The following is a 12,679-nucleotide window of genomic DNA, read 5'->3' on the forward strand; positions in this document are numbered from 1 at the left end:
ACGCCCGCAGCAAACTTGAGCATCTTTCATGGCAATGCCCCCCGTCCCCCGTCCCCTATCGCACCGCACTTGTCCTTGCTCGCATTATTTCTGGGATTATCGAAAGACGCTCAATGAATTCCAGTTACAATGCCCCTGGGGCAACTCCGGCGCCCACACAGGTAAATAAGTACAGTAAGAGACGAGCGTCAGGAAACTGGAGTTTCATTTTATTTACATACCTTTGGCATAAACTGGTCGAGTTTATTTCGTGTCTCGAACTCATTCCCCAATGCAACACACAACACACACATAAAGCGGCACTAAGTTATTTTCAATCAATAAAAATAACATAAACAAAAAGCAAGCTGTAAAAAATACACTCAAGTGCTTTTCACACACACACAACTCCGCCTCAGTCTCCGTCTCCGGCTCCGTCTTCGCCGACTTCTGCATGCTTCTCGGAGGAGGAGGCAAAGAAAAGAAAAACTCTCTGTGCTCCCAATTTGCCAATAAATTTGCTTGCCATGCATTGCCAGTAATTCAAGGCAAGACGAGAAGAGAAGCGAAACTCGAAAGAAAATGTAACAGGGAAAATGTCAAAATGTGGAAAAGCGGCGAGAAATGCTTACAAACTTTTGCTTTGCCTCGCACTTTTCTCGTTGTGTTCTCCCGCCTCGCATCAAATGACAAAATATGTTCATATATTTAGTTAGGAATTGTGGCCTAAATGGCACTCTTCACTCCCCCTCTCTGTGAAATACCCCCTAGGGGAATGGAAGCCTAATCAGGCGTAAAAACATGCGACACATTTCGTACTTTGATGGAAATCTTCAACACATGCGAACAATTTGCACATTTTTAATTGGAGCTGCCTCGTCGATGATAGGTGGCAAGATTATAAGGGATCTCTAATTGGTTCCCAAATGGAGATGATTAGAGGGAATGGAGGCGGGGGGAACAAAAGACGGAAAACGGAAGTAGAGGAATTCTCAATTCAATGTTAAATGACAAGCGGAAAACGGATTTCTGAACGAGTGAACACCTGATTGACATTTCAAGTGTTCAAGTGGCAAAGCCAAAGCCAAAGCCGTTAACTAAGAGGAACAGACACTGAGGAGGCGTGGTAGGTACTCCAGCCTGGGCTTTATTCATGCAAATAACATACTGTTCATAATCTGCACACAAAAACAATCGCAACATGTGCGTGGGCGAGCTGAAAACTGGCTGCCATTCCCCCCCTCCAATCACCATTCCAAGTGTCCCCATCGCATACAAGGCATATGGCTACAGGTTATTACATGGATGATGAATGTTTCAGGACGAGAGAAGAGCGCTAAAACTCAAACAAATACGCATGAAGTGCCAGAAAGACAGTCAAAGGGGAGCCGGATATACAGAGACAGACACAGAAGTTGTTGATTTCATTGCCAGAATGCAAAAGCAAAGGAGTTGAGCGACTCTTAAATTGTCGCGACAACTGAAGGAGAGAGGAAGAAGAGGGCAGCCAGAAGACTGAAGACAGCCAGCAGCTGTGTCTGGTTCGAGTTGGGGTTTGGGTTGAAGCGAACAGATGCACTCACATGTTAAGATGCGTAAAAATACCATGGGAAATTACGCGAATGGAATACCAGCCAGCACACACATACACACACACACTCATACACACACTTGGAGTAGGACACACATGAGCGAGTGCTGCCAGCAATAAATGTGAGTGCGAGTATAACATAATGCTGTTGACATACTCGCAATGCAGACAGAGAAAGCAAGAGTGCAAAAGAGAAAGACAGCGAGTGAGAGAGTGAAAGAGAGGACGAGCCAAAGCCAACTACCAACGGAAACGGAAGTTCAGCGACAGTGACAACGACAGATGAGAATGTGAGCACAAGTTGCGGAGTTCGCTGCGAACTGATTGCGACAGCATAGAAAACAAATCAAGAATGCGCGAATGACCGACTACGAGATGCGCCGCAAACAACTGCTTAGACTACCAGCATACCCTGCACTCGACTGCTGCTGTTCACAGGGTAGCGCAAGCGAAGAAAGCGACACAAGAAGTAGAAGCAACAGTAGTGGCAACGTTTCGGCCTGGCAGCCAAATGATTAATTTCGACAAGCTGCCACAAGCTGTTGAGGTAGCCAGCTTCGAGAGCTGGAGGAGACAGCGATAGAGGGGGAAGAGATAGGGGGGGACGAGCGCAAGCAACTGCTGTACGTGACTGCGTCTGGGTTTATTGACTATGTGTAAACTGAATGCAAAGTTGTCGCACAACGTGCGTTGATTTTGTACTTCAAAAATAAATGAACCACAAAATAACACTAAACTACAAACTGCAGAACTACAAGTTGCACGATGCAAGTTGCAACTAGAAGCGACATGCTTGGCAAGTGTTGCATGCCACACAAACACAGTCAGAGACACACCGATTGCTGCTGCACAATTTGTAATTGTCTGCTTCACAATTTTTATTTAATTTTCGCTTGAGCAACTCTCCAATTGCTTGCCATGCATTGCAGTCCTTTATGAGGTCCAAGCATTTTCCCAGCAATTTTCTTACCTATCCCTATCCCTTCAACCCCCCGCAATAAACTCCTGTATTTGATTTGCGGTTGTGAATCCAATTGCACTGCAAATGAAGCAAACGAGCCGTGCGGTCATTAGATGTCGCCTGTCGACCAACGACTGTCGCATTGTTTGCCCAACTGTCCATTGTCCCTCCACTCCCCTACTCACCCAGCTGGCCGCACTCTTCTGACTGTATAAATATTGGCCTAGCATTAAATCGTTGAACCAGCATTAAAGCGTCTCTGCTCAATTGCCTCGCATTGGCATTGGCCGGCAGCAACATCATTAATTTGCAGCCGCTGAAATTTTAATTAGAGCCAAGTGCGGAACAGTCGGAAAGACAGACAGACAGAATAGTCAATGTAGCAGTTGACGTAGGTGGAGGGAGGGCAAACGGGGGCGTGTCAAACGCAGCGGTAAAACTTTTCCTGCACTTCGTTTAATTTACACAAGTTGTAGGGGAAAGCCAAGCCAAAGCTGAGCTGAGCTGAGCACCTCAAACCGAGCCGAACGATAACAAAACTTGACACGCGACCTCAAGCACAACACACACACACACAGACACATTGCACATGAGGCGTATGCGTAACCTGCAGTAAAGGGCGCGCGCCTGCAACTTGCGATGGCTGGGTAAATATTTTCATTGATGCCAGCAACAACAACATGAACAACAACTGGGGACAACGTGAAGACGCTCTCAACTTGCAGCGTCTTTTGTTTTGACAACTATATAAAAATAACTTTTAATTAGACGTCGCTGCGCTGCGACGCCAGACAAAAGTTTTTCTCATACACGGCGGCGTATACGTAATCTGCAGCGCGCTCGCTCATTCCCCAAAAACTTTTAATCAAAACTTGTGTCGCGCTTTTAGCAATTATGCGACAAGAAGTCACTTCAACTGCACCAGCAGCAGCAGCGTCTCCGCCTTGTGCTTTCCCAGAAATTCCTCTGACTGGCTGCGTTCTTCAGTTCACCTCTAATTAAGCGATGCAAAGTCTTTTAGAAAATGGAAAATGGAGCTGAGGCAGATGCAACATTAATGCAAACACACACACCGCACACACCGAACACTCCACACATAGTCCCATAATGGCTGGCAATATGTGCGTGTGCTCGCGAATGCCGCGAATGGGCTATGAAGCGACCAATGACAAGAAGAGAGCACAACAAGGACAAAGGACAGAGGACACCGAGCAGCGAGAAGCGAGACGAAAAGAGAGTAGGCAGAAGCTAATAGCTGCTTTTATGCCACAGTTTAGTTGCCACTCTGCCACGTAGGCCACATAAAATTTTTCGGCGTCGCCGTGATTATTATGAAGGGTCGAAGGTCGTTTGAAGCAAGAGTAGAAGTTGCAAATGGAGAAGAGAGAGGGAGAAGGAGAAGAGATGAGGAGCATGCCGGGAGAATGCTCGTAATTTCATTAAAATTTTATTAGCTCGATATGCGTGCGGGTTGTTACAAGTGTGTCTCTACGCGTGTGAGTGTGTGTTTGTGATATTATTTGAGCAGCTGCGCAAATGAAATTATCACCTATGTGCATTATGAACGCACATGAAACCAACACTCACTCTCACTCCAACAGTTTTTCATAAGGAAGGTGGATACTTTAAAGTAAGTGAAATTTGCTTTCCGAATTGAACTACTTCCATTTCAATGGCATGCGTTTGAAAGTCCATTACGACGTTGGGCACGCTGCCAGCATTCCCTTTAGGTTCAGCGGGCTTTTAATTTACATTTTGCTATTAATTTCGACCTCAAAGGTTGCACAGGGCTGACAGGTTGGCCGAGTGGTGCGAGCTATAGGTGTGTGTGTCTGTGCGTGTGTGTGTGTGTATCAGTGTCGTATCACACACAAAGCCGCAAAGCTGAACGTGGGCTTTGGTTAATCCGGGCAGTTGAAGCAGCTGTCTGCCACACACACACACTAATACAACTACACAGAAGGGCAAAGGCAAAGGCTGAAGCTGAGGTGAAGCTGAAGCAGCTGAATGAAGTGAGCATATGCAGGCGGCTGGCTGTCTTTATGTTTTCTTGATTGAGTTTCACCTTTTGCATATGAAATTCAATTTAATCAGTTTGCCAGGTCATAGGCTGTCATCGCACACACGCGCACGCACACCCACACACACACTCACACACACACACATACATGGACTCACAACCACACACAGACAACCGCACACAATGCAGCCAATAATAATGAAGTCCTTTTGTTGTTCCGACATTTTCAACACAAATTTGCTTTTGCGTATACGCAACGTACAATTCCAAATACCCTGTAGCTATTAAGCTGAGAGAAGAGGGTATAATAAATACCAAAAGTAAAACAATTGCTTAAAACCTGAATGTGAATATCAAAGTTTTCACTTTTGAATGCTATTTAACAAAATATACAACTGAAATAAACAAAATCAAATTTAAAAGAAATTTAAATTCCTAATGTTCATGTTTATGAATAAATAAAGATTATTCCTGCCTTAGTCTGGCAATTGTTGCGTGTTTAACAGGACATTTAAGAGTATACCTGCCTTTGCATTGACGTCATGCAGATTTGACAATTTACCGACCTCAATAATGTTTTCACTTGGAAATCAATAAATACAAATAACGAATATACAAATATATGTACATACTGAGCAGAGCAGAGCAGAGCACCCAAGCCCCCCGATTCCAGTTGAAACCCAAGGCGAAAACCAACACCACAAAAACCAAAACCAGAGTCACAGTCAAAGAGAGAGTCAGAGTGCTCTTGGCGGCCATAAACGGGCAAATTGTATGCAAATAAAACACAAGCGAATGCCGCAAGACAAACCGCCACTGGCCACGCCCACTGTTGCCCGCAACTATAGCTGTGGCAATAGAAATTGCTGACGCTGCAACATCAGCAAGCCCCTCCATAAAACGAGCACAAGAACAAGAGCAAGCACAACAATCCAAGTGGCGACAAGACAACTTTTTATTAACTCTTTGGCTCCCTGACCGCAGCTGTGGTAAGCTTCCCCTCCCTCCAACTCCCTGCTCGACCAGCTTTTAGAGCTGCCACAGCTGCTGTCAAGCAGCCGGCTCCAAGTTGCGCCCAGCTCAGTTCCTCAGTTCCTTTGTCTTAGTCGCCTGTCGAGCGGCTGGCTCAATTGCTAAAAAGAAGCAGAGTAGAAAAAAAGTTCGAGACATTCAACTTGTTGTCGTCTCGTAAACTTTTGCTTGCTCGTTTCTCATTTCTCATTTCTCTTGCTGCATGCAAATCATCCACAGAGAGAGAGAGAGAGAAAGAGAAATAAGAGGGATTTCATCTTGTTTGTCATGTTTGTTTTTTTGCCATTTGCCAACTGCTTAAATGCCTGGACAATCGACCCAATTGCGGACTGCCTATTGATTCAGCTCAAGATTCATTTCTGCCATCTTCCTCGCTTCTTCGCTTCCCCCTCACCACATTCACCCCACGTCAGGAAGTCATATGTAACACATGCCGCAAGTTGAGCCTTGTGGCATCACATACCCAAACAACTCGGATCCTTATTGTTTGTTAGTTGACATGTTGGACCTTCTTCCCCTCCTTCCTCCATCCTCCTTATGCTCAGTAATAGGCTTCGAATTTAATGTGCAATGTAATAGCGAGGAGTCTGAGGGAAGAGAATTCGGAGGGGGGAGACTTGTCTGTCTGCGCAAATTTAATCGCATTTAGCTCATTTAGCGGCAAATTGAATTTGCCGCAGCACATCTGCACCCTTCGGGCCCCCTTGCCACGCCCCCTAGATAGACAGCCGCCTCTCGAAAATGAGAAATTCAATTAAAATCAAATTTTGACTGCGCTCCACAACACAGTGTACACACACATATTTTTTAAGGAGAGAGCGCTTTAAACAGATTTCCATCACAATGTTTTTTGGGAGAGGACGACGCTTTAATTCCAATTCGACAAACAGACGAAAAACACAAATCAACAAAGGCCTCCCAGCCACGCCCCCCTCAAATCTGTGTCCCAAAAATAAATAAGCAAAAATAATTGAGCCACAGACACAGACACAGAAGAGACAGACAGATGGATGGATGGACAGACGTCAGTGGACTGGACAAACCCGAGTACATCCCTCGCTCATCCGCATCATTGACGCAACTTTTATCAAGGACATGAGATAATCCTGCTGGTAGTGGGGGAGAGCAGATATACATAGAAAGAGAGATGGAGAGCGGCGACGTGCTTCAGTCCCAATAGAATCCAATCTAATAATCAGCATCAGGATTAACACTGGTCCATCATAGCCAGAGCTACTCGTCGTCGGTAGTCGCCGAATAAACAGTTTCTCAAGCGATAATTAGGCATTTAGGAAAGTTGCAAGTTCTGCGCTTGCCGAAAAAGATGATTTATGATCCGAGTACTGCAAGAGTTCAGAGCCTCTCAATTTGTTATGGTTTGTTGTGGAAGCATACACAAAGCAGCTATAGGTCCAACTATGACTAATGCTTCTCTCGACTGGCTCTGGGCGAAGCCTTTAATTATCCCAACAACTCTAGTCCTTTTCGTATCCTCCCCTCCCCACCTTCTCCGTTCCGTTCAGCTGCAATTGCTGTTCGAGTCTGTGCCGCAAAGTATGCAACACTTTTTGTGTGGCAGTTTCTTTATGTTAAATCACTCGAGCGCAAATCCCAAACCGCCCACACACACACACACACACACACACATCGAAAGAGAGAGAGGCAACTGCACGCCATTTGAAGCAGCAGCTGCCAAAGCATCAACAACAGCATCAGTTGCAATGGCAGCACTAGCTTGCAACTTCCACTAAATTTGTGACAAACGGGCAGCTGTTGAGTTAAGTTGCAGTCTCAACTGGCTGCAACGAGATGAGACGCAGCGCGGTTGCACATCAAATGCACACAAGCAACCGCAGCCACATTCACATCCCCATCCCCGATCCACATCCACATTCAGTTTCAGATTCACACACAAAGTCTTTCCTCATCATCGTCGTCGCCAGAGCTGCTGCTGTTGCTGCTGCAGTTGCCCTGCCATTTGTGGCAAGAGCTATGACTGTGGCAGCTGGACTTGTGAAAGACCCCATAACCGAGTCGAGTCGAGTTGGGTCGAGTAAAGGGAGTAAAGGGGAGGAAGGCAGTCAAATGTTCAATTGATTTGCATGCGCAGCCAGCCAGCGCTGTTTAAGTTTGCTGCCTTCTTTTGCTTCGGATGCTGTGGACTATTAAGCCGGGTTGGCGAGACGAGGAGAGCGGAGCGAGGAGGCGGCAACAGCTCGCCGGGGAACTGTAAATCACGTCGAGCGCAGAGCACAAATTGGTTAGTGAAACACACATAAAGCACATGTGCATGCAGCAACAACTACAACTCGTTTTGTGTGTGTGTATGTCTCGCGCTTTACAAAAATGAAAGCTTCTGCTGTAAAAATACTAAAGCAGCCAAAGTAATCTCTTCAAAAGCGTTAGTAACTAACAGATAGAGGGAGAAAGAAAGTGGGGAACTTGTCAGAGAGTGCCGGCAAAATCATATTATACTCCCATATACATATATATACTACATAGAGTATACGAATTAGTTGGCCATCTGAAGCAGGAACGCTTGCTCAGCAGGATGCAGGAAACTTCGCTCCGAGTATCAGCGGCAAAAATTGGAAAATAAAAACGCACATATTTCACATGAAGCGGACTGCTGCCTCATAACCTTGCCTCGACTGACATCCTGGCAACAAGAACGACTCCAGCAAGAGAAGAAGCAGGAGGAGCAGGAGTAGGCAATAACAACGTCTTGTGCTCTCGTAACTGACAAGTGAAATGCACCGCCACATGAAGCAGAAGAGGAAGAAGAAACCTGAAGTTGCAACACATCTTAGCCCCGCAAGCGACTGGATCGAATTTTTTAGAGAAAATAGAGAGGAAAAAAATGATGTAATAATCATAAATATTGCATGCTGCTCAAACTCGGTTTCATCTCGTTCGTTTTTCTCTCATTTTTTTGCAGTTTGCTGTGCCCATTATGCTGACGTGAAGTGCAGGCAGCTGCCGTTAAGTATACGCCATGTCGACTGACAAAAGCTAAGCCCTCCGAAAAAAAAGTGGCGCTCGATACAACGCCTCTGCATATTTGCCAAGCCCTCGTCGGGGCACCGGGACACATGGCAGAGTCTACGGCACACAAAATACACTTATTCAAAAAGCTTGGGGGAGGATTGTGCCGTAAAAATGATTTCACGCCAACCAAATAAGGTTAAAAAGGTGTTACAAGCTAACGTTTAAAGCGCCTCAGGTTATTTCAACTTTCAACAGCAAAAGTTTTCGCACAGAATTTATCCTCGCCTCAGTTGCGAGTATAACAACTACTTAGGAAAGGCAGGGCGACGACGACACCTTTTTCCCCTTTGCAAGACTGCGAAATTAAAAGTTAAATGCGCCAAGTCAATAAAAGCATGATACTAAAATAAAGCAGATAAAGATACCAGCTGAATAGCAATGCAAATGGAAAGCGCGCTGCACAACAGTTAGAGGTGTTGGGTGTTGGGGAGTTTTCAGTGCTCAGTGTTTAGTGTTGAGTGCTTGGCACATTTATGCCCGAAAAATCCTTTAATGCTCTCTCGAAGCATTTGCATGGCTGACAGCAGCATGGCAGAGCAGAGGAATTGCAACCAGTGTGAATGCCAGGACAATGGCGACACTTCATTTATGTCTTTGTGCGCCCATTGCGACGCCAACTGTTTGCCCAGAGATAAAAACAGCACCACGCCTCACTCTCTTTATAAATGGAGCTGCAGCTCGACCAGAACAGGTCTTGGGTAGATACATAAATGCATTCGCTGAACGCGCAAAATGGAATCGTTTGCGTTTTCTCTTTGCCAGCTGAATGGCTGCGTTTACTTTACTAATTGATGCACTACTTAGCACTTATGTACTCCCCGAATTATTATACATACCCTAGATAGAGAAATGCGCCTCAAAAGGGTCGCTTTAAGTAAAATAATTGAGCGTCGTATATGTATTCTAAGACGATCCGACACAAGTTTAAAAAGTGTCTTTCACTTACCTGAAAAAGAAAAGATAGAAATATATCAATAATAAAGTATAATTTATGAATATAAAAATATAAATGACAAATTTATTTCTAGTTTTTTCATAATAAAAAGTAAGCTGATCATCACACAGACGGATTTGGCTTGGAAAGTGCAATTTGCACACATTATAACAATCACAATTATATCATCTGGTTTCATATATATATTTTTATTGGGTAGCCAATAGTCGAGCACACTCTCGCTGAAAATATGTCAATAAATGAGAAGATGGTAACTAAGTGAAATGACAATCGTCAGCGCTCAGCACACAATGCTCTCAGGGCTCAGCTCAGGCGTCTTATCAATGCGCATGCTAGGCTGATTAAAATGCCAATTGCGGCTTAACAAAAGCGCTGTGGAAATAATTGATGCAGCTACGTATACGTAATATTCTCATCCCACACATTGGTTGCCATAGCAAAGTGAAACGAAACCCAACCAAATATCAATAGAAAGCGCATTGTGTAGGGCCAAAAAATCAATGGGAAAATATGCAAACTGGTTTTAATTAAATTTTGAAGATCTCAAGCCCAAACAGAATGAGCCAGAACGAGCCCAGCACAGAGCACAGAGCAGAGCAGCTAAGCTGGGGCTAAAATTATTATGTGTTGAGCACAGCGCCAGAAGCGCATTGGAGCGTGGATTATGGCAGGCAAAATTATCAAAATGAAAAGGAAAACACATAAAAAAAAATACGCAAAAAGGAAATGCTATGTAGTTTGGCATTTTAATTGCGATTGCGGCTCCCATTAAAGCGGTTGGAAATTAAATTTGTGCATGCATTTTGCTCGAAATTGATCGCTGTGAGTGAATGAATAAACAGCATTCAGACAGTTGAAGGGCAGCGCCCATTGGATTTGACAAATAAGGAAATTAGTTTGGTAAATCCTCGCACCGACAAATCTCTATATATGCATTCAGTTATTTCCGGTCTTCCACTTCCCTTCCCTTAGGACAAACATTGCAGCACTCGCTTTTAACACTAATTAGTCAATATAGTAAATGTGTGTGCGAGTGTTTGTAAATTTTGCTAATTTGTCGATACGCAATTCAAACCATTCATACATTCAGTTTGGCCAATATGCTGGCTGTGCTGGGCAGAGTAATACAGTGCGTATGATTAATATTTAATTGCATTATGCTCTCGCATGTAGCAACTAAAGTGCAGTCTGATCTCTACTGCAATTTAAATGGCCAAACAAAATTAAATTAAAATTTATATATGTATTGTGTATCGCATTGAGAGCACACGAAGTGCATCCGGTCGAGCGCATCTCGAAACAATTTAGTGATTGGCCGCAGCCCAAGCTAACCGAGCAACGACGACCATCGACAGGAGTCGACCAACTGGGAATTGTGGATGACACATTTTACAATAATATCGTGATTAAATTCCAAATTGCATTTGATGTCGGGGGGTTATTCTTGCCAATAATGACAATGACAACTCGTATCGTTGCAACTATTAAGCAATTAACTAAAGCTGAATATAATTCTCGCATTTGAGTGCATCCCTGAAGGCGCAATCTAGGCAAAGCTCACATATGTGATTTAACATAAAGTCACAATCACGTTACGTTGAATATAAGCATGCAATTACGTTTAGACGGGATGTCCACATCCTCTTCCTTCCCTTCTCCCGCTCCTTTTCCTTCTCGTTCACATCAAGCTAATCACAAATCCCCCATGTTCAGCATGTTCGTATTAATAAAAGTTATTTCTATGCAACTCAATCTCTGTTTCTCCCTCTTTCTTCTTCTCCCGCTCTGTCTCTGTAAAATGTGAATGCTGAACACATTTTCCGGTGGATTTCGAGCGATTGCGAGAAAGACACTTGCATAATGCACTCCTGCGGCTCGCTGTGGCAGCCCGCCCGCCACCGGGGTGGCAACTGTACATAGTTGGGGAAGTGACAGGGAAAACGGAAATCGAAATGTAATTTGTTCGCTGCACAACGTGGCGATCAGACCCAGTTGACAGCCTGCGGCCATGGGAGAAGTGACAGTCGACAGTCGAGAAGATGAAGGCACGAGACACAAGGAGGCAGACAACGAATGTGTCACGTACAAAGGCGACAGCCTTGAAGATGAAGCCAGGCATAACCAAGAAGAGGCAACATAAATCCGAAAAGGGGAACTACTTTTAGGAGAGGGACCTACACACACAAGTGAGTGCTTCAGCTGACGCTTTAAGGTTGACTTTAAGATTGTGAAACATCTTCCGGACGACTTGACTGCAATTATGTCACACAAAATGTTTGTCCTGCACATCCTGCCATAAAAAACAAGCTAAACACTTTATTTATTTGGTGCTGTTCCGTCGTTAGTCTTGAAACTTTTCGCATTAAACTGGAGAGCAGCACAGTTTGCCAAACTATGTGCAATGAAAATAAGAGAGCAACTCAACGAAAATACATACAACACACGCACATACACATGTATACATAGAACAGCAAAAGGCAACAAGAATAAGTTTAAACTCAGAAATAGTCAATGCATGACTGCGAGATGCCTTTCTCCAAAAAGTCCACATACACACCGAAAGGAAGCTTCGAAAAAGTATCCGCCAACTGCACAGTGAGAAATTAAAATTCAAAAAGAGAATTCATATATTGAATATTGAAATTTAAAATTAATTATTATTATTTAATTACATATAAAAAATATGAATAACGAAATAAAAAAAAAATTAAAAATAGAGAAGGATAAAACATGATTCTTATTCTCATTTCAAACATTATTATATCTAAAATGAAAATAAATACAATAAACTTTGTGTACGTATTGAGAAGAATCATGAATTTTGTTTTCAGTGTCAATTCGATTCAGTTACCAAAGTCTTGGATTTAGTTTTTCTGTCTGTGTGTACAAAAAAGATAGAAAAAAGATGAGAAACCTTTCTTTTCCGACTACTATTACTTCCTCTTGCACAACTCTTTCGATGCAGGGTATAACAAGAGCCGGAGGATTTGCCAGAACTTGCACTGAATGCAAGTTGGCAAAAGGAGAGTGGCAAAGAAGCCGGCAACAGTTGGCCAGGCAGACGCCCAAAAATGAAATGCCTCTTTTGAAGTG

This window comes from Drosophila albomicans, chromosome 2L (assembly GCF_009650485.2).
Source record: "Drosophila albomicans strain 15112-1751.03 chromosome 2L, ASM965048v2, whole genome shotgun sequence".
Lineage (NCBI taxonomy): Eukaryota > Metazoa > Arthropoda > Insecta > Diptera > Drosophilidae > Drosophila > Drosophila albomicans.